Here is a 26,283-nt window from a genome sequence, read left to right as displayed (position 1 = left end):
ATGACTCAATTGAGTCACTCATTAAGTTATTTGCTTCCACCCACTGGCGGTTTAGTTTCACGTTTAAAAAGTAATCCGTGTGAACGGAAAACAGAAACCTTTCAAAACGGAAACAAAAACACAGGGAGAAGGGGCGCCGCTTACTGTTCCTAGGTCCAGTCTTCTGTCACAATCTGCCTATTGTGTAGGAGCGCAGAGCGAAGGAGTGAGGAGACTTGGAGACGTGGGAGAATCGTAGGCTTATTCTTTTTTAACAGGTATTTTGTGATGCTATGTTATTTTTATGATAAGATTTTAACTGTTGAAAGACTGAAAAAAATATTTTACCAGTAAAAGCCTTGCAATGTCTTTCTGCCAGTTTAAATAAATATTTATTTGCAACATCTTTTACTTTTTTATTCATTTGTAAATGTATTAAGATCAAATCAGTATTTTACAGTTTACTATTAAAATTATTCTTTATGGCATTTTCATTGTTAAATTATTTCAGCATCATCTTGGATTTAGGGGTATTTACAGGATTTTATTGGCAAATTTAGTTGCCAGGTAAATACTGTAATTTAGTGAAATTACAAAAAAAAATTACTGTAAAATATATTTACAGGATTTTATTGGCAACTTTAGTTCCCAGGTAAATACTGTATTTTAGTGAAATAAACTTAGTAAATTTAGTAAAATAAACTACAATATTAATTCAATGTTACTGTAAACATACTACAAATGACAGTATTTCACATACAGCAAGTAACTGTAATTTTTTTGCAGTATTATACTCTAATCCATTTTGCAGCAATTAACAATTTTTACAGGATTTCCTTGGCAAATTTTTGCCAGTAAAATCCTGTAAATTCTACGGTAATTTTTTTTACAGTGTACTGTGTCTTTAAATTACCACCTAAATGTTTGGACATGCAAAAATAAAATAAATAATTCTTCCTAACCTTAACCCTAATCTAATTATTTTCCATATTTTCAAATAATATTACATTCTTTAAAACTATTAAACAACATGGATTGAAATATGGGCATTATTTAATGAAGAAAAAAAATTCAGAACAACCTTTCAGCTTTTTCAAAGTATCAATCCATTGCCTAGAAGATTCTATCTCTGCACAATCTGGGCATTCTCTCAAACTAACTTCAAGAGGAGCATCATGGGACACTTTGTTAATAGTATTGAAGGAGTTCTCATACGCATTATGCTGAGCACTTGTTGGCTGCTTTTCCTTCACTATCTGTTCCAACTTAATTAAAATTAAAATGCTAGTTCTGTAACCTTTAAATTAAAAGAAACATCACCAGAAACATGCATTCAGTCAAGTGTGTACAAACATTGGTCTGGTATTGTAAGCAAACAAAAGAAAAACCAGTGATTTATTTTTGGTCAATCGCACAGACGAAATCGCACAATCGCATATCTCTTCTCTCCTCATCCTTAATATTTCTTCATCTCTCTACAGCCCTAATCCAAACGTTTGGACAAACAACACTTCTACAGAAAGTGAGAGAGAGAAAGAGAGATAGGATGAGAAAGCACTCCTTTTTCTTCCTGGATGAGCTGTGGTTTCAGAGGACAAAGAGTCGATCGATTCACATACTCAATTAGAGCTGTAATGTTTTAATCAATGCCCTGTAAAAATATGACAGGAGGCCATCATTAACTAGCTGCAAATTTATGACAAACGGCAGTGTAATTGGGTATGTGTAAACAGCCCGTATGATAAAGAAAGATTCCTGCTCCGATCAATAAAATTGATTGGGCTTGGGCATTAAATAAGCCACACGCTGAAGAAATTCACTCTGGTGATATTGGCCCCTGTCAGAGCTTGCGGCTTATGTCTTTGTCAAGGATTGGAGTGGCACTGTTTTCCTGTTCTTGTCTACTAAGGCAATTATAGCTATACAGAGAACAAAATTAAACAAATGGTGAATCCGGGCCACCAACAGACGTTGGCTACTGTAACTTCTTTTTTCATCAGTTCTTGTCATAAAGAGGCTGTATTCACAAAGTGAAAAATCGGATCACAACATAAGCTGTGCTTTAAACACGGGAATTTGTGCCATGGTTTACTGTACACTCAAAAGCTGGACACTTTGAATAAAAGCACCTGACACTTCTGCAGATGAAGTGTCAGGTACTTTAGTGATTCTCTGAGGTCGGCACATGCTCTCTATCCACTAGAGGACATGGACCAGGTCAGGTGTCTCATTTAAAAGGAGAAAGAAGGGGAGAGTGTGAACAGAGGGTCTGCCTACTGGGCCTGCTACAAGGCAAAGCCACAAGTACAAAAAAGCCTAGCAAAGTCTCTGATGAAGGGAGAGCGCCGATAGGTCAGATGGTCAAGGAAGAATCCAGGAGTACAAACAGAGCTGGGGAGAAAGAAAAGAAAAGAAAAAAAGAAAAATATGGAACTGAAGGAATAAAAATTAAATGCAAAGCTAATCTTTAAAAAATAGTAATAATTTAATTATCTAGTTGTGATATATCACTTATTTCATAAGTTTATAATTCTTCATGATAAAATTTATAAACGATTCATGTTACAAAAGATTTTTATTTCAAATAAATGCTATTCTTTTGAACTTTGAGCTTTGCCATATCCTTCAAATATATTATTCTAATATTATTCTAATGTTCTAATTCTAAAATAAATGCACACTTAATGAGCATAAGATACCTTAAAAAAAACTAAATAAATACTAAATACCAAAATTTGGAATTCTAATGTATAACTGAAGTCCTCTAACGACATACACTTCGCATGACAGACAAAAAGAAATGTAGGTCATTGCTGACTGAAAATCATGCATTATATATAAACAAGCATATAAAGTAAAATTGGACAGACTTTAGTTCGTCTTATTTATTCTATCCAAAAATCTAGCTCAAAAACATAAACATTTCATTAGTTCAATAAAATTGATAAACAAATATGGGTTTTTAAGAACTAATCTTTAATCTTTAAAATGTCAAATCTGTCAGCGGGAATGTAGCACAGGTAAAAAGCAAACTGCGGAACCACTATCTGACTTGTTTCTTTGCTTGTACTGTTTGTCATATGGCCATTGAGAAGACACGTAAAACAGACTCAAGATGCAATGTGGCATCACGTTGTGTTTTTCACTATGAATACTCATGAGCACTCACTTGCCTGACTGTCATTAGTGCTTTCTTTTATACAGAAGACGTTTTCTCTTTCTTCTGTCATTTGCTCTCTCCCTTTCTCTTATTCCTGAAACCCAAAAGTTTGGTCTGGACAAAAACAGTCTTTGAGAAGTGTTTATCAGTTCTCACTGGCTGCGAGCTCAGAGACCCCCTCCTGCTGGCTAACCCAGCATGGGCCTCGCATCACTCCCACTTTGAAAATCTCTCTCTCACACCCTCTTTCTCTCCCTCTCTCTCTCTCTGTAAGAGAAGAAAGAGATGGACCTTACGAAAGAAGTGGAAAACGAACGCTAACTATCTATAATGAGTCCGAGTCCTATATATATGCCTGTGCTACATTCCCTGCTAGTGTGGCCAGCTCTCACGAATCGCTCCGGTGTCCATGACACCAGAGGACACATTCAGATGCTAGAAAACAGATGGGAGGTGTAGAGTGAAAACCCAGCTCACGTGAAATGATACAGCGTGTGGAGCGCTTGACAGAGGAGTCAGGGCATCACCGCCCAACCAGCTATTGATTTCTTCTTTCGGCACAGACACGTCTCGCTCTCCCAAAACAGCCCATCAAACAGCAGGCCTCCTTTATTTCATTATGGCTGGCGCAAACGAGCGTGAGGCCTCTCTCTGTTCATTTCAATGATTAATTTGTGTTGGGAAAACACCCAAACTCCCATGCATTTTGCCCTTAATTAACAAATTGCAATATATTATTAACTTGTCGAGCAAAGAAGGCTCTTCTGAATCATTTTCGCAGTGGGAGGTTTTGAAGCAGCTAACTACATTCCTGAAGTCGAATGGTTTTACTTGTTTGTTTTTATTTGGCAATCTGATTAAATTATGCCTCCGTTAATGTGTTAATTTTACTACAGGTGGAAGTAAATCAGGTCCCACCGATTAATTCCTTTGTTCCTTTGTAAAGCAAGAAGCTCATCACTTTGCACGCTAAATATACGGCTCCTTGAGAGCAAGGAAAGGTTGCGGCTTCAACATCCAGCTGCACCATGTGCATGCCTGGGCATACCATCTGCTCTTGGAGCCCTGCATTCAAATCTGTGCGATATTTATTGATCCAAATTTCATTGAACTAATTACTCCCAATTACTGCAGTTTTTGTCAGTGATAATGCAGATTCCCATTAAAGTGCCTCACCATTTACTCCTAATTGCTAACCTTCTCTTCAAGCAGCTGCATCTCTGCATATGCTAGTGGTGGTGCCAGGCTGACATGTGACATCATGGGTACTTATACAGCGAGCCAAAGTTCTCCAAAGAGCATTTCAGGTCAGACATGTGGTTTGGGTGGTATACAGGGTGAAAACGCGATGAGGGTGAAGGTGAAGATGTCATGCTGATAATACGCAGCAAGCAAGAGTTGTGAGGTTGAAGGCTCATTAATGGATGCTGTTGTTTCTCTTTTTTCGCACAAACATTATGAGAAAACACATGGAAAATGGCCTGTGTCCAGGCATTGAAGGATATAGGAGAGGCAACATACGTGTGGCTGAGTGTAAAGGGGAAAAAAAATTAATAATAATAATTGAGAATGAAAGAGAATTCCAAAACCTGAGCAACATGAAATGTGAGCCATCTCCAAGAAAATGTCAAGTGCTACCAATGAAGAGTCATTGCCCCATACCGGGCCTCATTCTCAATTAATTGACTCAAATGTCAAAAAAAGAATGTACATCAGAGACAAAAATTGAGTGGCCTTCAATGACGTTCACGTGGGCAGTACATCATAGAATAAAGATAGACATTTGAATGATGAGGGTTGGACCCCATGCAGACCCAGATTGAGCTAAACCTTGGGCTGAAGATCAAAGCACCCCATAATAACTAAGGGCCCGTCATGTGCAGCATTTCTATCAGCTGGAAGTAAAGACATTATTCCTATGGGTGTACTAAAGGCTTGATACACAAGCTTTTATGGGAAATTTATGTTTAAATTCTTTGTCTGTTTTTCAGGTTGACATAAATATACAGTAGTTTAATCATCCAAGCATCCACTAACAGACCCCCCCCCCCTTCATGTGTCATAATGCACTTTGTCTCCTAAAAAGTGGTGGTGACTAAAGTGGGGGTGGCAAGTGTTTGGGCTGGTGGTGGATTGTGTATATTAATCGCGATAACATAATTTGAAAATTCACATCCTGTGTTGATTGTCATAAATTTAATGGAATACAAATCATTTTGTCATTATTTGAAAATCCTGCTTTATATTTGCTCTGATTATTTAATGCAATATGTTTTAAATAAATATTTATTTTTAAATAATAACTAAGAAATACAACTGTTGTTTATTTATAGTAAATAACCATTGAAGTACTACTACTGTACTGTAAACAAAATAAGTTATTATAAGGTCCTGGGTAATTATTATTATTTTTTTTAATAAACAAATTGCAATTGTAAATTAGTGGAATTCTTAACATGACAAATACAGAAAAGTTACTTTCATAAGCTACTAGATAATTTTCACTATACAAATGATAGAACATGCCAAAAAAATAAATAAAAAACACCACAGGAGTACACTGAAAGGGAATCTTGAATCATACTGTGCAATGAGAATATCAGAGAAATTATGATAACCACAAAATAACCACTAAGTAACCACCCAGAACACAATAGCCATTCTCTTGCAATCACCCTGAACACCCTAGCAACCGCATACCAATATGCTAACAACCACTCAAGCACTGCAGTGGCGAGTTTTACATGGGCAAGCACCTCTCACGTTTTCTTTAGAAACAACTAATTCAAAATGATTTATTGTGATTTTTTATTCTTTTGGAAAGATTTATGGTCACACCCAGTGTTGGGTGTAATTAATTAAGTAATTAGTTAATGTAATTTAATTACTTTTCCCTTGAAAAAGTAAAGTAAGGGATGACTCTTATTTTTTTCTGTAATTTAATTACAGTTACTTCTTATGTAATTGAACTTAATACTGTGTATAGACTGTAGAACATTTATATATAATACAATACAATAGTGGATTTAACGCCAAAATTTAAAGTCTAACCTTAAAATGCATGCTTTTTATGCACCCTTCTCACTTTAAATAGTTTGATGAGTTAATAAGAATACTGGTAACACTTTAGTATCCAATTCTCACTATTAACTCGTTGGTTATTAGCATGAATATTACTGGGATATTGGCTGTTTATTTTTACTTAAAAGGCACATATTGATGTCTTATTCTGCAAGACCTTATTCTAAATCCTTAATCCAACCCGGCTGATTCTTAAACTTAACAACTACTTTACTAAGTATTAATAAGCAGTAATTCGGAATATTTTGAGGCGAAAGTCATAGTTAATAGTTAGTTAATAGTGAGAATTGGACCCTCATCTAAAGTGTGACTAGAATAATTTACGTAATTACTTGAAAGAATTAAAAGAACTGTTTCATGTCTATTCTTGTATCATTAACTTGTCGAGGTTGATGTAGGATTTAGAAAGTAAATAGTAATTAAATACTTTTTGGAGAGAGTAATTTCTACAGTGATCTAATTACACTGTTGAAGATGTAATTAGTAACTGTTAATTACTTTTTTAGAGTAACTTTCCCAACACTGGTCACTCCACACAAAAACATTCACAAAACACCTCAAAATTGAGAGCTAATCACTATGGCCATACAAAATGTCATCCTGAAAACTTCACATTATCCATCAAAATAGCTCATAACTACTGCGCTCCTCACAATTACTCAGGTTAGAGGTTAAATTTTCTTTTCTGACCCAACGGCTCACTGCAGATAAGTTAGAAAGATTCATTCAGAAGCAATAGGGTACAATGTAGATATTTCAAAAAGACAGAATTCAAAGGATCGCTTTAACAGAGAATTCAAAACTCAATTCCTATTTCTCTTGCTCTTTGACACAAGGGCTTATTTTGCATAAAGTAAGTGAAGGAATCGCTGATAATGAGCTGAAAAATGTTGAAGCGAGGCTCTGTTGTTAAAGAGCACAGGCAGCAGCAAAGCTGGTCATCATCGCCCTTTTAATGGGTTTAACGGAGCGCCACATACAACCCAGACACCGTGGGAGTTCAAGTGCCCAACGCCCACCTACCGTCCCATTATGCCTGCTCTCAATGCATGCCCGCAACATGCAGAATGCTCACAAACCGCCGCTCCGTTTGCCTGTCTACTGGTGGCAGTGCTTAGACGTCCCACCAAGCCCTGCTTTTTATTCCGGCCAAAAAAAGCTCTGCTCCGTGACAGAAAGATGACAAGCTGTTGCTTCATCTCGGTCACAGGAGTACAGTGGGTATGCAAACAAACAGACGTGCAAACACTAGGCACACACTCACACACACATCCCTGCAAGGCACAGCGCTCCACTATTAGATTTTCACACCCGTCCAAGATGGCAGCTCCTGAGGAGCTGTTATAGTCTCTAGAGTTCTGTCATTGTTCGTTCTCTGAGAGACTAGAGGGCATCGGGGGTTCAGTGTCTACCCAAACTTCCCAGTCCGAGCACATCTGAGCTGTTCTTAACTCAAAATGGCATTTCTACAAAAAGCAATATAAATATGACATGAGAGAACATGTACTCACAACTTAGAGCACAAGCCTTTCACCCTGCAAATGAAGAAAGAAAAAAAACTAGAGGAAATTGTGTACTCATGAACTTCTCATGAACCTTCCTCTAAAGTGAGGGCGGATATGTAGATTAAATCTCAGTGATGGTGAATCCTCAAGGTGATGCAGACTGCCAGATGCACACCTACACAGAAACTTTAGCTGGAAACTGGCAACAGCAGGCTTGCTCTGCTGAAAATACAGACCACACATACGCATTCAAGACTCTCAATCACAAGAGAGGGTTCAACAGATCCCATTAGGAAAGAGAAATGCTCAGTTTTCCATCTTAACTCATTTTAAAGATTATGTTTGTTTTGCTTGGGTGAACAGAGAATATGAAAAACAGAAAAAATACAGTGTTTAGGAATTTGCTGTAACAGTTTTCTTGAAAAAAAAAAAAGATATTTGAAAATCTCCTCTCCAGATGATTTAAAGTATAATCCAACAGCTTGTTAGGTATTAAAGGGATAGTGCACCCAACAATGTTATAATTGTTATAATTTACTCACCACCATGCAAATTCAAATCTGTATGACTTTCTCCTCTGTGATTCATACAGGTTTGGAATGACATGAAGGTGAGTAAATTATAACAATATTTTAATTTTTGTGGGTGAACTATCCCTTAAAACAAAGAGCAACAACATCATGTTTTTAAAATTGACACTTGTATTCTTTTAGATTGGTACTTGATTTACTTCTTATTTTTTTGTCTCATGTCATGTTAAATGTCAAGTCAACATTTAAGAAATGTTACATTATTATAGCAAACAAAACCATTAAACATATATTACAAAAAGTGTTTTTTTTATCAATATATATTTGTTTTTCTATCACAGACCTATTTTACACAAAAATCTAAATGGGTTTAGGGCTTGTTAGAGAATGTGTGTTAATTGTGTGTGTGTGTTTCTCTGTTCATTATTTTAATTGTACAAAATAAGCATAAATTGACAGCCCTAATAGTTATATAATGTGACAGTCATAGTTACATTCTGATAGAGAGATAGAGACACACAAAGCACACACAGTGAAGACACAGGAGAGAACAATACAAGTGGAGCCAGAGCTCTGAATATGTGTGACGTAAATGCCATCTTTGAAGGACAGGTTTGGGGCACTGTCTTTGGGGAATGTGCAAATCACATGCCCAGAGTTAGGAAGGTCAGTCCATGCATATCAATGATTGCTGGAGAGGAAACCTCGTTTTAATGCTTGCATAAAGAAAAAAAGAGAGAGTACAAGTCATGTCTCTGAGGTACAGAAAAACGAATGTGTTATGAAAATCTTCAGGTAAGACTGTGTTTAAAAATATGTGGAGTGTGTGCTTGAACAGATACATCCTCAATGGGGAACGTCATATGAGGATGAGAGCATCATACGGGCCTTTTCACCTGTGTTTAGGGGGGGAAAAAAAACAGTACACAGTGGACCTAAGACTTTGGTTTAATGCCACAGCACAGCGCCGTCCACTGAGGAAATTGCCCAAAAGTCAATTTGAGCCATCAGAGATTGCAAAATGTCTTCCATCTGGAATAATTGAATTTGGATCTTAGGTGTTTAGGATTGCCTTTTTAAATACCCTCACATAGGTTTCCAACACCTTCAAGATGATAATCTGGCTGTTTTTCCGACAGCCATCTTTCAGACATTGCACGGCTGAGACATCCGATCAGGAACAGAGGCCACATCTGTCACGAGTATGCCTCAGCCTGCACACATCCAGATGACTGCGAGCGAATCCAGTTTATATGCGGCAGTAGCTGCTATGCCTAATCAAATGTTTAACAAGCTGCAATCTGATAACAACATCCCCACCCTGGTACACAATTCATCACACGCGATGGTGAATTAAACGTGACATATCTCACGCAGTTTGTTATTGGTAACTGTGGTGGTCGACGCGTCTGTGCGCTTTCGAAAGAGAATGGAGACATTTAAAAACTAAAGGTCAACAATAAATCAGTATCTCAAACAGTGCCTGAGGTGTGATTTGTGTCAGCTGACAGAGCGACAAAGTGAAATGGCCTGACCATGCAGAATGGAAAGGAGCTAGATGGGCTTATCTGAGCCGCCACACCTCCCTGCTGATTGAAGCCGAGTGTGTTAGACCTCTCAAAGTAGCTCATTGCGATCAAACGATGTGGTGAAACATAGGATGGGAGACACGTTGCGGAGCTGATAAATAATTTATCACTGCTTATTGTACCAAAAGTCACACCAGACCAAATTCCACAAATATACTAGCAAGACAGAACAGAAAAGGACAAAATGGCAAAAATGTCAGTGATTTTACTTTGTTTTACTGCTGTTTGGGGATTCTGGACACCAAAAATGCAACTTAAGCTATAAATGTAATGTAAGGTTTACAGTATAAACCCCAGCTTTTCTATAAAGCCAAAGGGGTAAAAGAAAAAAAAAATAGTGATCATTCTGTTAAAGTAGTCCAGAGCACCACTCTAACAGTCCTCTTCAGGAGGAACAAAGGAAGGCTGTGCCATGTAATATATTCCGTTTCAACATAACACTGCTAGAAATAACAACCGCTGAGCATCTGCCCAAGATTTCCCTGTACTGAGAAGCAGAGCTTAGTACCACCCCCCCCCAACCTTTTTTTCAAATAAGAGGTCATTTCACACATTCTGGAAGAGAATCTGTATTAAATAGAAATGCCTGCTGCTACACTGAAATTGAAACTGCTTCAGAGACAGGGTTGAAAGTCTTGTCGATTCTCATAAGCACTGATGATTTTTCTCAGCCCCTCTCCTTCTCCCAGTGCATGGCTCTGTACATATAATCTAATTCTTTTGACATTTTTTAATAAACTCTCCAAAACATATCCAATTCATAACTAGCAAAAGCCTTTCAGCTTTGACCTTTCAAAACTTTAACATAAAGTGATATGTTATGTCATATCACAGGGTTATGTTATGTTATGTTGTTATGTTATATGTTATGTTATGTTATGTCTTCATGAGGGTTTCTATCTCTCGTTTCAATACTGTAAGATAACACTGACAGTTTGGGTGAGAGTGGGTTCATTTCTATTTTGCACTAACAGAAGGTCTGAATATGCTGTGTAGATAGTAAATAAAATACATAATTACTTGTAAAATATCAGAATTTACAGTTAATGTATATTCATTATAATGTAACAATAATAATTTACAACATGAATATGTAAACATCCAGTATAGATTTATTGCTGTTGTACAACAATATTACTGTACAACATTTATAAATAATAATAATAATAATTCATTATACATTTGATTACTATTGTAAACTCTACTGTATGTTTACACACTGTTTTACTGTATACCGTACATGTTGAGAATATAACAATTGCTATACAATTCTTCATTAAAACATGCATGCAATATTGTATTTTGGCAACAAACACAAATACAAAAGCTAGAATTTTAAACTGCATGAAATGTAACCAATATAAATACGTTATAAATGTAGCCTCTAATACACGGAGTTGCTAAAAAAAATAAATAAATAAAAAATAATAATTAAAAAAGCAATGCAAAACTGATGCATACATTGCACTTACACAAGTAATTCTGTATTTCATATTTCTTGTGTTTTCAATACTGCAATCACCTTCAAACTAGTCTGTTTTTTTTTTTGAATTACCATGGCAACAGGCAGCTTGTGATTTACACAGCACAAACACAAACCCACAGTGGCTGTTTCTTCATTACTTTGTGGCTTTGAACTGAATTGTGATGATGACATTAAATGAGTCTCATTCACAGGTTTGTGTGTGTATTTAGTAATTGTGAACCTGTCCTCGTCTTCTTGTTCCAGTCCGCTATCTATATGACAGGCATGGTTAAGGCCCTTAGCCCCATTTGCGTTACATTTGGTCCATCTTGCTAAATCTTTGTGTTGCATGACAGTGCTTTTGTCTACACTGCCGCACAAAGCAACCCGCCAAATTGGGGTTTGATGGGGGTCTCCAAAGGGGTGGGTGGGGGATGAGATTACGACAAATGAATTTCTTCAGTGGAACACCTTCAATGAAACCTACCTCAGAGACAAAAGAAAGAAAAAATCATGGTCAAATGGCACTTTTTGTGGGTCAGAATGAAAGGGAAGACTGTGTGAGGGGGGAAAAACACTGCAATACAAATCATCACCATGAAGCAAGTAGTTCGGAGACTCGGTGTATGGTGTGGATTCTCAAAGGATTGCACTATCTTGCACTGATTGTGCTTAAAATCAGACAAAGTCTAATGTCATGGTGTTGTGGCAACTTATTTTACATGCATGTATATGTTATGGTGAAAGAAAGAAAGAAAGAAAGAAAGAAAGAAAGAAAGAAAGAAAGAAAGAAAAAGAAACTTGACTATTCCAAAATCTAATTTAAACACAATTTTCCTTTTTTAGTTTTTTGAGCAGATTTTTTGCTAGCTATTAATGTGAAATTAGAATTAGATGTCACCATCTTCATCATCACTTGAATATTTGCTCTCGGAGCACTTGAAGTGTGTCACCAAAACTGCAGCCAGATTTGCACTCACAGCACTTTCTGAATTTAGAGATGAATTTCTGATAGATAGGTAAAAGGGGAAGAAAGAAATAGAGCTAATCAATTAAAATAGGCACAAAAAAAGGATCAGAACAGGAGGCTGCTGCCCATGCAATAAGAAACTGAGAGAAAAGCTCTTGGAAGAGAGAAATATACAGTGGCCAAAAGTGTGTGGGAGGATTTATGTAACTATAATATGGGGACAAATTTGTCTCCAGAAATTCAGGACATTCTCACTGGAAACAGACAGAGAGATGATAGATGACAGATAAATAAATAAATAAATGCAGGAGAAAGATTAATCAGAGGTAATTATAGCTTTATATTAAAACTAGTGCTGTCAAAATTAGCACGTTAATGCAGTTTAACGGCGTTAAAAATATTTAATGCAGTTAATGCAGGGGCAGAGCTAGGGTTGGCCAACCCACTCACAACTGCTACTTCTGTCTCTTTCTCTTGACAAGAATTGCATTTATTTAAACACAGAACGTCTTTACGATCACTTCAAATGGGAGACTTTTCAGATGCGCACTCCAACTTCATCTCAGCGACAGGCTCTAGTCAAACGAGCGCAGAAAAGGTACAGGTCACGAGGAGCTTCAGTAGAACAACAGTGAACTGCAGTCAGATGAGATGTTTTTCCTGTCAGCTCTTCAATTATGCCAGCACTTGTACTTTTGTAGCTTTAAAGATTCATCTATAATTAATTTAGAATTTAGTGTTTGATAATTTATTCAATTTCTGTAAGTAAATATGACATTTATTATAATGGGTTTATGTGAAGATTGTTTTAAGTTCACTTAAATTAGAAGTTGTCATTTTTTAAAGTCTAATAAATGTTCAAATTGATAGCTCTTAATTATATTGTAATGTTGAATGGCTATAGTTAATGGTTAAATATTAGGAGGGAAAAATTCATAGAGACATCAGTAGTATTCCGCATTTAGGGGAGAAAAAAGGCAGAACATTTCATTATGTTTATGAACATGTCCTTCATCCTTAAAACACAACACAATGCAATGCATGATTCAAAATATGAGTAAAACACCGTGTATAGTGGTACGTGCGTGCAAATGTACACCATAAAATGACAATCAATATCCTCAACTAATCTTAGGATTCTGACAACTGGCAACTCAAGAAACCCATATGATAATCATAGAGCACATTTCACACAATTCCACCAGTCACAACGTAAAATAGTCAATAAACTCATTGCATTTAACAGGTCTTCCACTACAACCAGAGGAAATCTAGTGTTAAGTTGGACAGCAACATTTTCTTCCCCGATCTCCTTTTATAAAATGTATGAACATGAAAACTCACAGAATTATAGCTTAGACTTCGATCTATGTAGAGAAGTACTTTGCAAAATGTCAATTTTGAAAAGGTGGCTATGACGCTGTGTGGCAAAAGTCTCTTGCTCCTCTTTTTTTCCACTCTATTCAGTGAAAAAGAATGCATTATGTTCCCAAGGACGTGAAAGATGGGGAATGACATTGTCTTGATCTTCTGGAGAAAGTGGCTTGAGTAATTTGGTAAATTACCTGAAAGATAGAGAAAGAGTAACCCCGGTTGCTCATCTGTGCCAATTCAATTTACAAAAGTATAAGGGAGTCCTTTCCCTCCTCTCCAAAAATGAAAGCAATTACAAGATCCTTCCTTGTTTCCTAGGAGATGGAGCCAGGGATCTTTCCCGAATATGAGGATGATTTTGTGGGGAGCTCTTTTACACTCATGTAGTCGATATGTCAAATAGGAACCTAGACCTAGAACATAACATTCAGAACTGTATTTGTCTTGGTGCAAAAATTCAATAAACATTAAGCAAGGTCAATGAATAAATTAATCAAATATTAGTTCAGCACTTTAATTTGCTATTATTAAATAGGTAATTGTATATATTTTTATATACATTTCTCTTTATATATTTAGTTAATTTGTATTTTTAAATATTAACAATATGCTGTGAATTGGCCACCCTATTTCTCTAGATATTAGTATCAGCATCAAGCAATAAAAAAATCCATACTAGTCGACCACTAATACAAATGAAAGTAATTGAAAACAAGTGAATATATTACATGGATGAAGCAAAAGTTATCAAAAACATCCTAACCCCTCATAGGATTTGAAAGGTCTTTTCATCATGTTGTGGTGAAGGGTGCTGTGTTCAGGAAAGCACTTGTATCAAAAGTGTGTCCAGTGATGACAGCAAGATGACAAACATGCCATTTGAAAGCAGTCATTTTCCCTCACTCATGCAAATCTACTCGCTCGTACACGAACAAACGCCCATCGCCATCAGTCTGGCTTAATGTGACAAACTAATGAAGTGGGGTGATTGACATTTCTTCACTAGTGATGCGCCGCTGCTCTAAAACACACGCCACTCATCACCTGAGACACACAATCATTTATCTGACCGACGACAACAGAAAATGAATCCCCAACATGTAGGCTAATGGTTCTTCTAACACTGTCCCCTGAGTCATCCACCCTTCAACAAATCTATGGCAAACATACATCCATCAACGGTGTTGCTTGGCTTAGTTAAGATAAGAAATGCCCCAATACAGAGCTAGTATTAGTATTGTTGATTTAGTAATTGCAAAACACCCATCTGTTATTCTTATACAAAAACCTTACAAAATAAAATAAAATAAAATAAAGATACAATGGTTCTAATCAATCTATGGGGGAAAAGGTAGGGATTTTTTTTTTTTTACCTTTAAATAAATTACATATGAATAAAGTTATTTTAATATATTATTTATTTTATTTTATATAACCACACTTTTTGTATATAATACTCTATAGTTTATTACGAATTAGTTTTTAAAATATAGAATGAGTAACAATTTGAAATGCATTATATTTTAGTAAATGTTAATTGTTTTGGGGTCAGATTTGATTAATTTATTTCAATAAAATGTTTAATGCTGCATAATATATAAAAAGTGAAAGGCAATTAGTGGTTCTTTTAAAATGTTTGAAAAAGTACACTATAAAAACACTATGTAGTCATCATCAAGATCAGCGATAGATTTTGTAATAGCTAATTTTACAGAAATTAAAAAAATAAAAATAATAATAATAAACAAAGGAAAATTTAATTATAAATACATAAAAAAAAAAATAAAGATTATTAATGTTTGATGTGAAATTCAAAACTGAGAAACGATCACTTTGACAAATGTATATATAAGTAGGACGTACAGTATATATTAAATAGAGACAATGTCCTAAAAACAAGTCTAGGCATAATCCTCCATTCTCATCTTATCGAGTGAGGAGATCAATGTTGCTGTGGGAAGAGCTGAGGTGTTTGATTTATCCAGTAAGGTGTTGTCTTTGTGTTTGCTGTTTCTTTTCAGCGCCTCCATTGACCCTTTGAGGACTGGCCTATGTAGGTTTCATCAAATGACCAGGCACAAGAAGGATAAGTGAGAAACAGAGAGAGGAAAAACTGACTAGAGTGTTTGGGTGTGTGCATTTTCCCTGCGATACGTAGCACCCAGTCTCCAGACTTCCAAATTTACTGTGAAATGCTGCTACCTTAATAGCCCTTCTGGCCTCTGGGTGATGTAAGCACATACCCTTAAGTATACTTTACCAGGCCTAACAGCATGACTAGGTTCCCTATAAAGTCTGAGACCTTTGATCTCTGATGTATTTTATTGGTGGGCAAAAGCAAAAACTGTACTCCCTTGCCTGCTGTAACAAAGGCCTGCATATCAGCTTTACTACTGCCAATATATCACACATCCCAACACCTTCACTGGTCTAAATCATAACAGAGAATTGGCCATGAACTGAGACAGATTAATTGGTACTCTGTTTTCCTTTACAGAAAACACTTCAAAACATTATTTTAGAGCCATTACAAGGAGATCTACCACAGGCCTGATGGCTGTATATATAATTTATTGAAAAATGTGGTATTATATAAATCTTTATTATAGATTTATTATTACAGTGTATTTATTCATTATATTACATTTGAATTAAAATGCATCAAACCTATCGTTTGTTATTGTAGTATCACTGCAATACAATTACTGTTAATATTTTAATTACATTTTATTTGTATAGTTTCTACTTTGATGCTAGTGTTAGTTAAAGTTTTATTACATTTGTTTTTGTAATTGTTTATTAGTTTTCGTTGTTGTAGTTTTTGAATGTCTACATAGTTTACATTCATTTTTATTAATTTGTTATGCTTTATTTCCGTTAACATTTATTTTATTTCAATTAATTAAAGTTTTTCTAGTTAACTATAATAGCTGTGAATCTATCAAATAATAAATTATTATTATTATTATTATCATCAATTAACTTTGGGGAGTGAAGGGCTAGTTGTCAAAAGGAGCTTTATCTCAGTAAGATCAATTTCTGTATAGATGCATACCTATATAATATACAACAATGATTTGTAGATTTTCTAATTTTACAAAGTTCAATTACATAATTATGTACAATAAATTACACAATATAATACATTGTTATATTAAGATCTATCAAATAATTGTTTATTATTATTATTCACTTTAAAATATTATTAGCAACTTTAAGATGTGACGATACATAAATGTATTATTATTATTATTATTCACTTTAAAATACGATTAGTCACTTTAAAATGTGACTATACATAAATGTATTATTATTTAATAATAATAATAATAAAAACACAATAACAACAACAACAACAATAATAACAATAGTAATAATAATAATAAAACAACCCTGAAAAATATTTGCACAGTTAAAAAGTGAGACAACCGGCTCTGGACTCCCCTATAAATACACATGCATGCTGCATTGGCATGTTTTAGCACGTTTTGACAAAGTTGAACTCACTTGAGGAGTGTCAAGTGGAGAGTCAAAAGATCTCAGAGTGGCAGAGAGAGGCCAGTTGGCTAAAGTTTATCTCCGCCGGACGGAAGGGCAGGCTCTCTGCTTGCAGCTGGCATCTGAAAAACCGGTACATATGCCGGAATGGAGAAAAATCAGCGGACCACTTCTCCTCAAACTATTCTGGCGCATTGTGGCTAGAGAGATGGGAGGGGGCAGATGACCCTGCCACAGGCTGCCATTGCTCCACCTTATCAGCCAGACAGGCCCTCTATTCTTTTTCAGGTTCTGATGTATATCAGCATCCCAGCCACATTCATATGAGGATCCAGCTAGACACCTTCTGCCGCACCTAGTGCACTAACTGCTTCAAGGACCGCTCGAGAGCATCACGGTGACAGACAGACACATGGAGAGAGAACAAATATCATCAAACCAGAAAGCAAACACACACATTACTCTATATTCAGCCTGAGATTATTGGATAAAGGAGGCAATTTGTTCCTGACCCAAAGTGAGGCATAGCACAACAGTCTAAATCTACAGTATGACTTGCTGCATATTATCATGCAAATGACACTTCCTCCGACGTACGGCACAGCTCGACGTGGAGTTTAGTGTTTTTATTATTCCTTTGCTTTTCTTTTTATGAACACTTCACCAGAAGCTGACACACATCCAACCGTTGCATAAATAGATAATGCAGCAAGTCATTGAAGTTTATTATTCCAGCATATCCAGGCTCCTTTTCCCATAAATATGTGATTTGAACATAATGGCCTGGTACAAATAAACTATAATAATGTGACTATACACTTCAGTGTCGCACATAAATAGATGTGTAGGTTTGTAATGCAGGTATGTATAAATACAGTCTATAGTGAATGCAAACATGGGAAATCTAGCAAGCACAGTATACAGACATATACACCATGCTATACACCATACATAAAATGTATATCCAAAGGTAGTATGCATTTGTGTTGTTTATGTCTGTATTTAGTTACGGCTAAATCTACAGTCTCAAAGCTATAAAAAGGCAGACTGAACTGAATGTATTAAGAGAAACAAAAAAATAATAATACATCCACTACTATTCAAAAATTCTTTCTTTCTTTCTTTCTCACCAAGGCTACATTTACTTGATCAAAAATATGGTAAAAACAGGGTAACACTTTAGCTGGGACCAGTTGTCACTATTAACTACGTGCTTAGCAGCATGCATATTACTAGCACATTGGCTGTGTATTAGTATTTATAAAGCGCATATTAATGCCTTGTTTTGCATGACCATATTTTACATCCCTTTTAATCCAATCCCATACCTAAACTTCACAACTACCTTACTGATTAATAAGCAGCAAATCAGGAGTTAATAGTTAATAGCGAATATTTGTGTGATGAAACAATTGGTGTGATGAAAAAGTGTGATTACAATACAATATTACAATTTAAAAAGAGGAATGTTTTCTATTTAAATATATTTTAAAATGCAATTAATGTTGAAAACAGTTGTGCAGCTCAATATATTTGTGTAAACTGTGTTTTAATAATAAAGAATAATAAAAAATAAAGAATTTTACGATTATTTAATACATAAAAAGTTTAAAAGAACATTTAACCATGTTCTTTTAACCATTTGACATTCCCAAGGAGCTGATTGTTTTCTGCACATAAAATGTGCGTCACAACATTCATAACGAAATTCAGAACTGTTCCATCTGTGTATAATTTCACATCAAAATTGCCAAGAGAAAGAGAACCATTCCAGTCCATGAACCTTATGGTTGGAAACAAGCTACATGTCCACCACATGTCTGGCACAAACATACCTCATTTCTTGGAACAGCAGTAATATGATTGGCCCAACCTAACGGAAGGATTCTTAATCATAAACAACTTTCTGTCTGCCTGATGTTCTCTGTGTCCATCTTAATTTGAACATATGTCAGCTGAGAAAAGGAGGTAAAAAGCAAAGGAAATAAGAAACTTCATGTTCACACTGCCAGCTGGATGCTACAGTCTAAAAAATTTATAGAAATTAAATGGGGCCTGAAATGCTGCAGTACCACTGTAATGAGGCAGAGTAAAAATATTTAATGCATCACATATCTTGGTTCGAAGTCTTGCCGATTAGCCTTGTTTGTGGATTTGACCTTCTGTAAGTGTGAGAACGACCTCCCATTTTATACGAGATAGCACGAGTGGCAGCAAGCTGACAATTGGCTTCTAATAGCGCTGATATCATTATATTACAAGAGACAGCATTGCGATGAAGCAGAGGACTGTTTGATGCTAACAGAGGGGCAGGAAAGGGACAGCACTAGTAAATGAGTAAGCGCAAGATGGCTGCCAATGATGGCTTGCCCTTTGGGCAGAAGTAAGAAACTCCTTCAATCGAAGGGCTCACGCAGAGAGATGAACTTGTTAAAGGGCCAGCGTGATTACTGGCAGGAGAACCGGTGCGCTTTTGTTTTGCTCGCCTGCCGTCACCGCTCGTCTTTTAATGTGTCTGATGTCCCAAAGCCCTAAGGCAAAAGACCCAAGCACAAAGCAAGAATGACAAAGGTGGGGGCAGGGAGAAGAAATACTGCAGGTGCTTCACATCAATGCTAAAGGACGAGCTCTAAAATAGTAACAGCCTTTTAATGTTTATAAGTTTGGATGGAAGTTCTTTAATGAGGAGTACAAGAATTCAAGCGGCCGGTGTGCAGTTTTGTAAGGCAAAGCAGATGATTACATTTACATCTAGCGGTATTACAGCCCTGGCAGTTTAAGACTAATAAGAGTCTCTGAAGAGCAGGAGGAGAACATAGCGAGGTTTTTTATGCATACTGACTGCTCTACACTAATCTATGGGCTTAATAATGTTATGAGATTTATGAGTATAATTCTACCTTAATACAAACTCTTGCATCAGCTATTAGAATGCTGGCCCAGTCGTTTCCTCAGTTGCTCAAATATGGTGTTAATCTCCCTTCATGAGCAGCGACTTATATATAACAACATTAGCACAAGTGTCAAGTAAAAATAAGTTAATTGGTTAGAGGCATGACAAAGGAGTGGGAGGCTGTCTGGGTTTGATAACACACAACACTGCTGGATGCCTGTGTGTTCATGAACACATGCAGGATGACTCACAAATTGACTGATGTGTGAAGAAACTCAGAACATGGTATGGGCCAACACTTCACATGTTTTTATAGAACGGAAATAAATTAATATTAACCAAAATCAGTATTGTATCTGGTTGGTTTTGAAAAATCAATTCCTCTTTAGGAACTCGAGCTGCGTCTGAGAATGCTTTGGGAATGCTCTTCAACGTGACCGGCTCTGAATCACGTGTGTAATCAGTTCAATGGATGGGCGAGACGTCATGGGCGGGGCGACCAGGAAGCTTAAAAGCACGTGAGGTGAAACCGGCGTCAGCTTTGTCAATTCAGCAAGAGCTCTGTGTGTGTGTCATTCTGGTATCTGTTTGTGAGTCTTATTTAGTGTTGTTTGTCACAAAATATGTCAAAAGCACGAGACAAAACCAAACACCTCAAGGGCGAGGGCAGGCAGCGTTTCAGGCTGTGTGTTCCTCCCTGCCTGCGTTACATTACGGGTGGGGATACACACAGTTTGTGCGTTGTCTGCCTGGGAGCGGAGCATGCTGAGTAAACGCCTGCATTGCGAGCGTCTCTCCATGCATGTTCTCCGCTCCCGGAAGGCTCTCTTTGCGGAGGGAGCCTTCTCTAGCGTTTTCCGCGGCGCTGGTCCCGCTTCCGCCGAGGCGGAGCGGCGATTACAATCGTGGGGTTCGCAGATGAATCTGGTGGAGGGAATGGGGACGGGCGAGTCCCTATCTTCTTCCTCACCCACCAGATCCAGCATTTGCTCCCTGGGATCGGAAGCCTGCTCTGCGGTTATTTCCCCCTGGGGAATGGGCCCGACGCTCCGCCTGTCTTCCTTCTCCGAGGTTGACGTGGAGGGCGTCGATGAGGACTCACCCCCTCAATTGCCCCAGTATGAGGAGCTTTTGGAGGTGGTTACTCTCGCCATGGCCAAGTTGAATATTGATTGGCTGGACGAGCGCTTTCTGCGTACTAAGCCTCCACCTTGGAAGGAAGACTTAAGGAAGACCTTTCTCGGCCCGCCTCTTCATCCCCGCTTCTGATTATTACGGCAATGTGGCGGGGATGAGCGAGCGCGGTTATAAGACGATGCCCCGGGTAGAACAGATGCTATCTGTCTCCCGGCGCGGCATCATCTTTAAAGGCTCTGGCATTGCCCTCCAAGACGCTGCGTACCACTGCAGTGCTGGTGGGCAAGGGGTACTAGGCAGCGGGTCAGGCTGGTGCGTGTCTGCACACCATGGCAGTGTTACAGGCATACCAAGCCGACCTGCTCAAAGAGCTATATGAGGGTGAGCAGGTAAAATCTGAGGATATTACCGAGCTCAGGAGGAGCATTTGTGGCTGACCCTGTCAGATATGAAAGAGAAGGACAGGGTTTGCCTCATTGACTCCCCGCTTGCACCTTCTGGCCTGTTCGGCGACACCGTCAATTCCGTCGTCGACAGGCACCAGGAGACTCGTAAACAGGCGGTGGCGTTCCAGCGGTTCCTCCCTCACCGCTCTCTAGCTCTGGGGGTTGCCGGGCAGGAGCAGCCCCCTCAGAGTACCAGCTCCTCATACAGGGAGGCACAAAAACAGAGCGTTGCCTCACGGTCAGGGGCCTCGAAGTCTAAGTCGGATCTGCGGACCGTACCGGCCCAGGACTTATGAGGGCAGGCCCCTCTGGGGTGGAGCGGGTTACACCGCATTACACGGTGTCCGTCTTGCCTCAGTGCCCTCGAGAGATTGATCTGCCAACCCTGCCGGAGTTACGGGGCGCAAGTGGTCTCCCGTGAGCGCAACTCTCAGTCACCACCCGGTAACGTAGTGGTGATAAGGGGCTCGCCACCTCCGCGGTCTCTAGAGCAGCTGGTTCGGCTGTCCCCTGCCGGTCTGCCATTACAGGGCACCGAGCTAGCTGCTCTGATTACACCAGAGGTCAGTCTCGAGAGACTGATTCCCTTAGTAGACTATTTGGCAGCGTGGAAACTACTGCCAAATGTGTCTCAGTGTGTCCTGCACACTGTAGAGAGAGGATACAAAATCCAGTTTGGTTCTCCACCGCCTCATTTCAACGGGATTACTCCCACACTGGTGGGCCCCGAGCAGGCTCTGGTCATGGAACAGGAAGTAGACACGCTCTTGAGGAAGGAGGCCATCGAGCTGGTCCCTCCTCACGAAAGGGAGTCCGGGTTCTACAGCCTGTACTTCATAGTCCCAAAGAAGGATGGAGGGTTGCATCCCATTTTAGATCTGCATCAGTTGAACCACTCAGTCATGCGACTGAAGTTCAGAATGCTCACACTCAAACAGGTCGTGTCTCAGATCAGGTCCGAGGACTGGTTTGTCACGATCGATCAAAAAGACACATACTTCCATGTATCCATCCTTCCCATTCACAGGAAGTTCCTGAGGTTTGCTTTTGGAGTCAAAGCATACCAATATCTGGTTCTTCCTTTCGGCCTTGCACTCACACCCCACACTTTCACGAAGTGTGTGGATGCAGCTGTGGCGCCGCTGCGACTCCGTGGCATCCGCATACTGAACTATATCGACGATTGGTTGATTTTATCTCAATCAGAGCAGATGGTGGTTCGACATCGGGATGTTGCTCTCGCCCACATGAGAGAGCTGGGGTTAAGACTAAACGCCAAGAAAAGTGTGCTTTCTCCATTACAGAGGACCACTTATCTAGGTGTGGTGTGGGATTCGACCACGATGCAGGCACGTATGTCCCCTGCTCGGATCGAGTCGATCCTCACCGCAGTCGTGAGAGTCAGAGAAGGCCGGTCACTCTCTGTCAAGCAGTTGCAGAGACTGCTGGGTCTGACAGCAGCTGCGTCCAATGTGGTACCTCTTGGCCTGTTTTACATGAGGCCCCTACAGTGGTGGCTCAAAACCAAGGGGTTCTCCCCGAGGGGAAACCCGCTTCGCATGATCAAGGTCACGCGGCGATGCCTATGTGCCTTGGACATGTGGAGGAAACCTTGGTTCTTGTCTCAGGGCCTGGTGCTGGGAGCTCCTTGTCGCCGTGTAACGCTAGTGACAGACGCGTCCCTCACCGGTTGAGATGCGGACATGAGTGGCCACCCTGTCCGAGGTCTGTGGAGTGGTCGCCATCTGACATGGCATATAAACTGCCCGGAGATGCTGGCCGTGTTTCGAGCACTGAGACACCCCCAGATGTTGATGCGCATTAACAACACAGCGGTGGTCTCTTACATCAACCACCAAGGAGGTCTGCGTTCGCGCCTCTTGTACAAGCTGGCGCACCAGATCCTTGTGTGGTCCCAGGGCAAACTCCTCTCGCTGAGAGCAGTTCACATTCCTGGGCATATCAATATGGGAGCAGACATCCTGTCGAGGCAGGGGCCAAGGCCCGGGGGAATAGATGCTTCACTCCGATGTCGTGAAGCAGATATGGAGAGTTTTTGGCCAGGCTCAGGTGGACCTGCTTGCGACTCGAGAGACATCGCACTGTCCTCTCTGGTTCTCTCTGACTCATCTAGCTCTACTAGGGCTGGACAGAAGTGGCAGAGGCTTCGTCTGTATGCCTTTCCCCTGATCGCTCTGCTCCTGGGAGTTCTGGAGAGAGTGCGCCGGGACGGGGTCTGTCTTCTGCTAGTAGTCCCGTTCTGGCCAGGCAGAGTATGGTTCTCGGACCTGATTTCTCTCCTTGACGGCTCTCCATGGGAGATTCCCATCAGGAGAGATTTCCTCTTTCAGGCGGAGGGTACGATCATCCACCCACGCCTCACTCCGATGTCGTGAAGCAGATATGGAGAGTTTTTGGCCAGGCTCAGGTGGACCTGCTTGCGACTCGAGAGACATCGCACTGTCCTCTCTGGTTCTCTCTGACTCATCTAGCTCTACTAGGGCTGGACAGAAGTGGCAGAGGCTTCGTCTGTATGCCTTTCCCCTGATCGCTCTGCTCCTGGGAGTTCTGGAGAGAGTGCGCCGGGACGGGGTCCGTCTTCTGCTAGTAGTCCCGTTCTGGCCAGGCAGAGTATGGTTCTCGGACCTGATTTCTCTCCTTGACGGCTCTCCATGGGAGATTCCCATCAGGAGAGATTTCCTCTTTCAGGCGGAGGGTACGATCATCCACCCACGCCCAGAGCTGTGGAAATTGTGGGTGTGGCCCCTGAGGGGGCACAGCTCATATCTTCCGGTCTCTCAACCGAGGTTGTTGAGACCATCCTCCAATCCAGAGCTCCCTCAACGAGGAAACTGTACGCCCTGAAGTGGAAACTTTTTACTTCTTGGTGGTACTTCTGCCCGGTTGGTACAGTGCTGGAGTTCCTCCAGGCTCGATTCTCTGCAGGGTTGACCCACTCCACCCTGAAGATCTACGTGGCGGCCATTGCGGCCTACCATGCCCCTCTCGGTGGCCAGTCAGTGGGCAGACACTCCCTAGTTACACGTTTCCTCCATGGTGCGCTGAGGCTGAGGCCTCTGGTACGATCTTGTGTCCCTCCGTGGGACTTGGCTGTGGTGCTAAAAGCTCTCTGTAGACCTCCCTTCGAGCCTATCAAGGAGATCTTGGATCGCCACCTCACTATCAAGACTACTTTTCTTCTGGCGATATCTTCTCTCAAGAGAGTTGGGGATCTGCCTGCCTTCTCAGTGGCCCCTTCCTTTCTTGACTTTGCGCCCGGTCTGGCCAAAGCCTTTCTGTACCCTCGAGCGGGGTATGTTCCTAAGGTCCCCTCCACTACACCACGGGTCGTACTACAGGCCTCCCTTCAGGGAGCCAGACCAGCAGAAGCTTAATTGTATGTGTCCAGTGTGAGCCATCCACAGAGCTGCCCTGTGGAGAAGGGCGGGCCAACTGCTTGTTTGCTGTGGTCCCCCTAAGATAGGTCTTCCAGCTACAAAACAGACCTTCAGTTGGTGGATAGTAGATGCCATCTCTATCGCTTATGAGTCCTCTGATCTCCCTTCACCTCTAGAGGTCAAGGCTCACTCATCTGCAACGCTGCGGGATGGTCCACGCCCCTAACCTTTGTCAGGTTCTATGGCCTAGATATGCGAGCCACTCTGGGCTCTTCTGTTCTCTCGCCCTAGCTGTGCAGGCTTCCACACTAGGCAGAGATTTGAAAGTCTGGCGGCGTAGGCATACTCGTTCGCAAAGCGTTCTCAGATGCAGCTTGAGTTCCTGAAGAGGAACGTCTCAGGTTACGCATGTAACCATGGTTCCTAGAGGGAACGAGACGCTGCATCACAGGGCCATACTCGCCCATCCATTGGACTGATTACATACGTGGTTCAGAGCCGGTCACGCTGAAGGGCATTCCCTAAGCGTTCTCCGACGCAGCGTTTCGTTCCTTTGAGGAATGTCTCGGTTACTTGTGTAACCCTCGTTCCCTGAAGGAGGGAACGGAGACATTATGTCAGTCGTGACTGACGAATTGGGATCTCCCTGGAGAGCATAATCACCTTTGAGTGTTAACTAAACAAGCCAATGACAGTTGGCGTGCGTGTTTCGCCACGCGCACCCCGCCCCGCAGCGCGGGTATAAAAGGAGAACGCGTGCAAACGCACACCAGTTTTTCGCTGAGGAGCTGAGACTACGTGCCCCGGCCGTACAGCGGTGGTACAGCAACTGTGGCGACGGGACGTAATGTCTCCGTTCCCTCCTTCAGGGAACGAGGGTTACACAAGTAACCGAGACGTTCCCTTTCAGTCAGTCACGTTCTACGTTACGTCAGTCGTGACTGACGAATTGGGAACCATATGGAAAACACAACTATTGCTGACCCCCTCCAGTGCCCTGCGGAAGCGGCAAGTTCCCCCACATCAGCTGGAAGATAGCAGAAGATAGGGCAGCGGCTAGGCAGAGGTGTCCGCACTGCTGTTCCATACAGTGGTACATTGGATAACACTGGGAAAGCGTACCCAGTTGGGACGCTACGGAAGCCACATCCCGCACATAGGAGGTATCATGTGGAATTACACATATGGACTGGCCCAGGGCAGTGCTACATATGGAAGTCCCTGCGGTAGACTCAACCCGCCTGGGGTGAGATGACTA

Source organism: Sinocyclocheilus grahami, unplaced genomic scaffold (assembly GCF_001515645.1).
Source record: "Sinocyclocheilus grahami isolate Dianchi unplaced genomic scaffold, SAMN03320097.WGS_v1.1 scaffold17.1, whole genome shotgun sequence".
In the NCBI taxonomy this organism is placed as follows: Eukaryota; Metazoa; Chordata; class Actinopteri; order Cypriniformes; family Cyprinidae; genus Sinocyclocheilus; species Sinocyclocheilus grahami.
The sequence above is the reverse complement of the archived record's forward strand: the minus strand, read 5'-3'. Positions refer to the sequence as shown.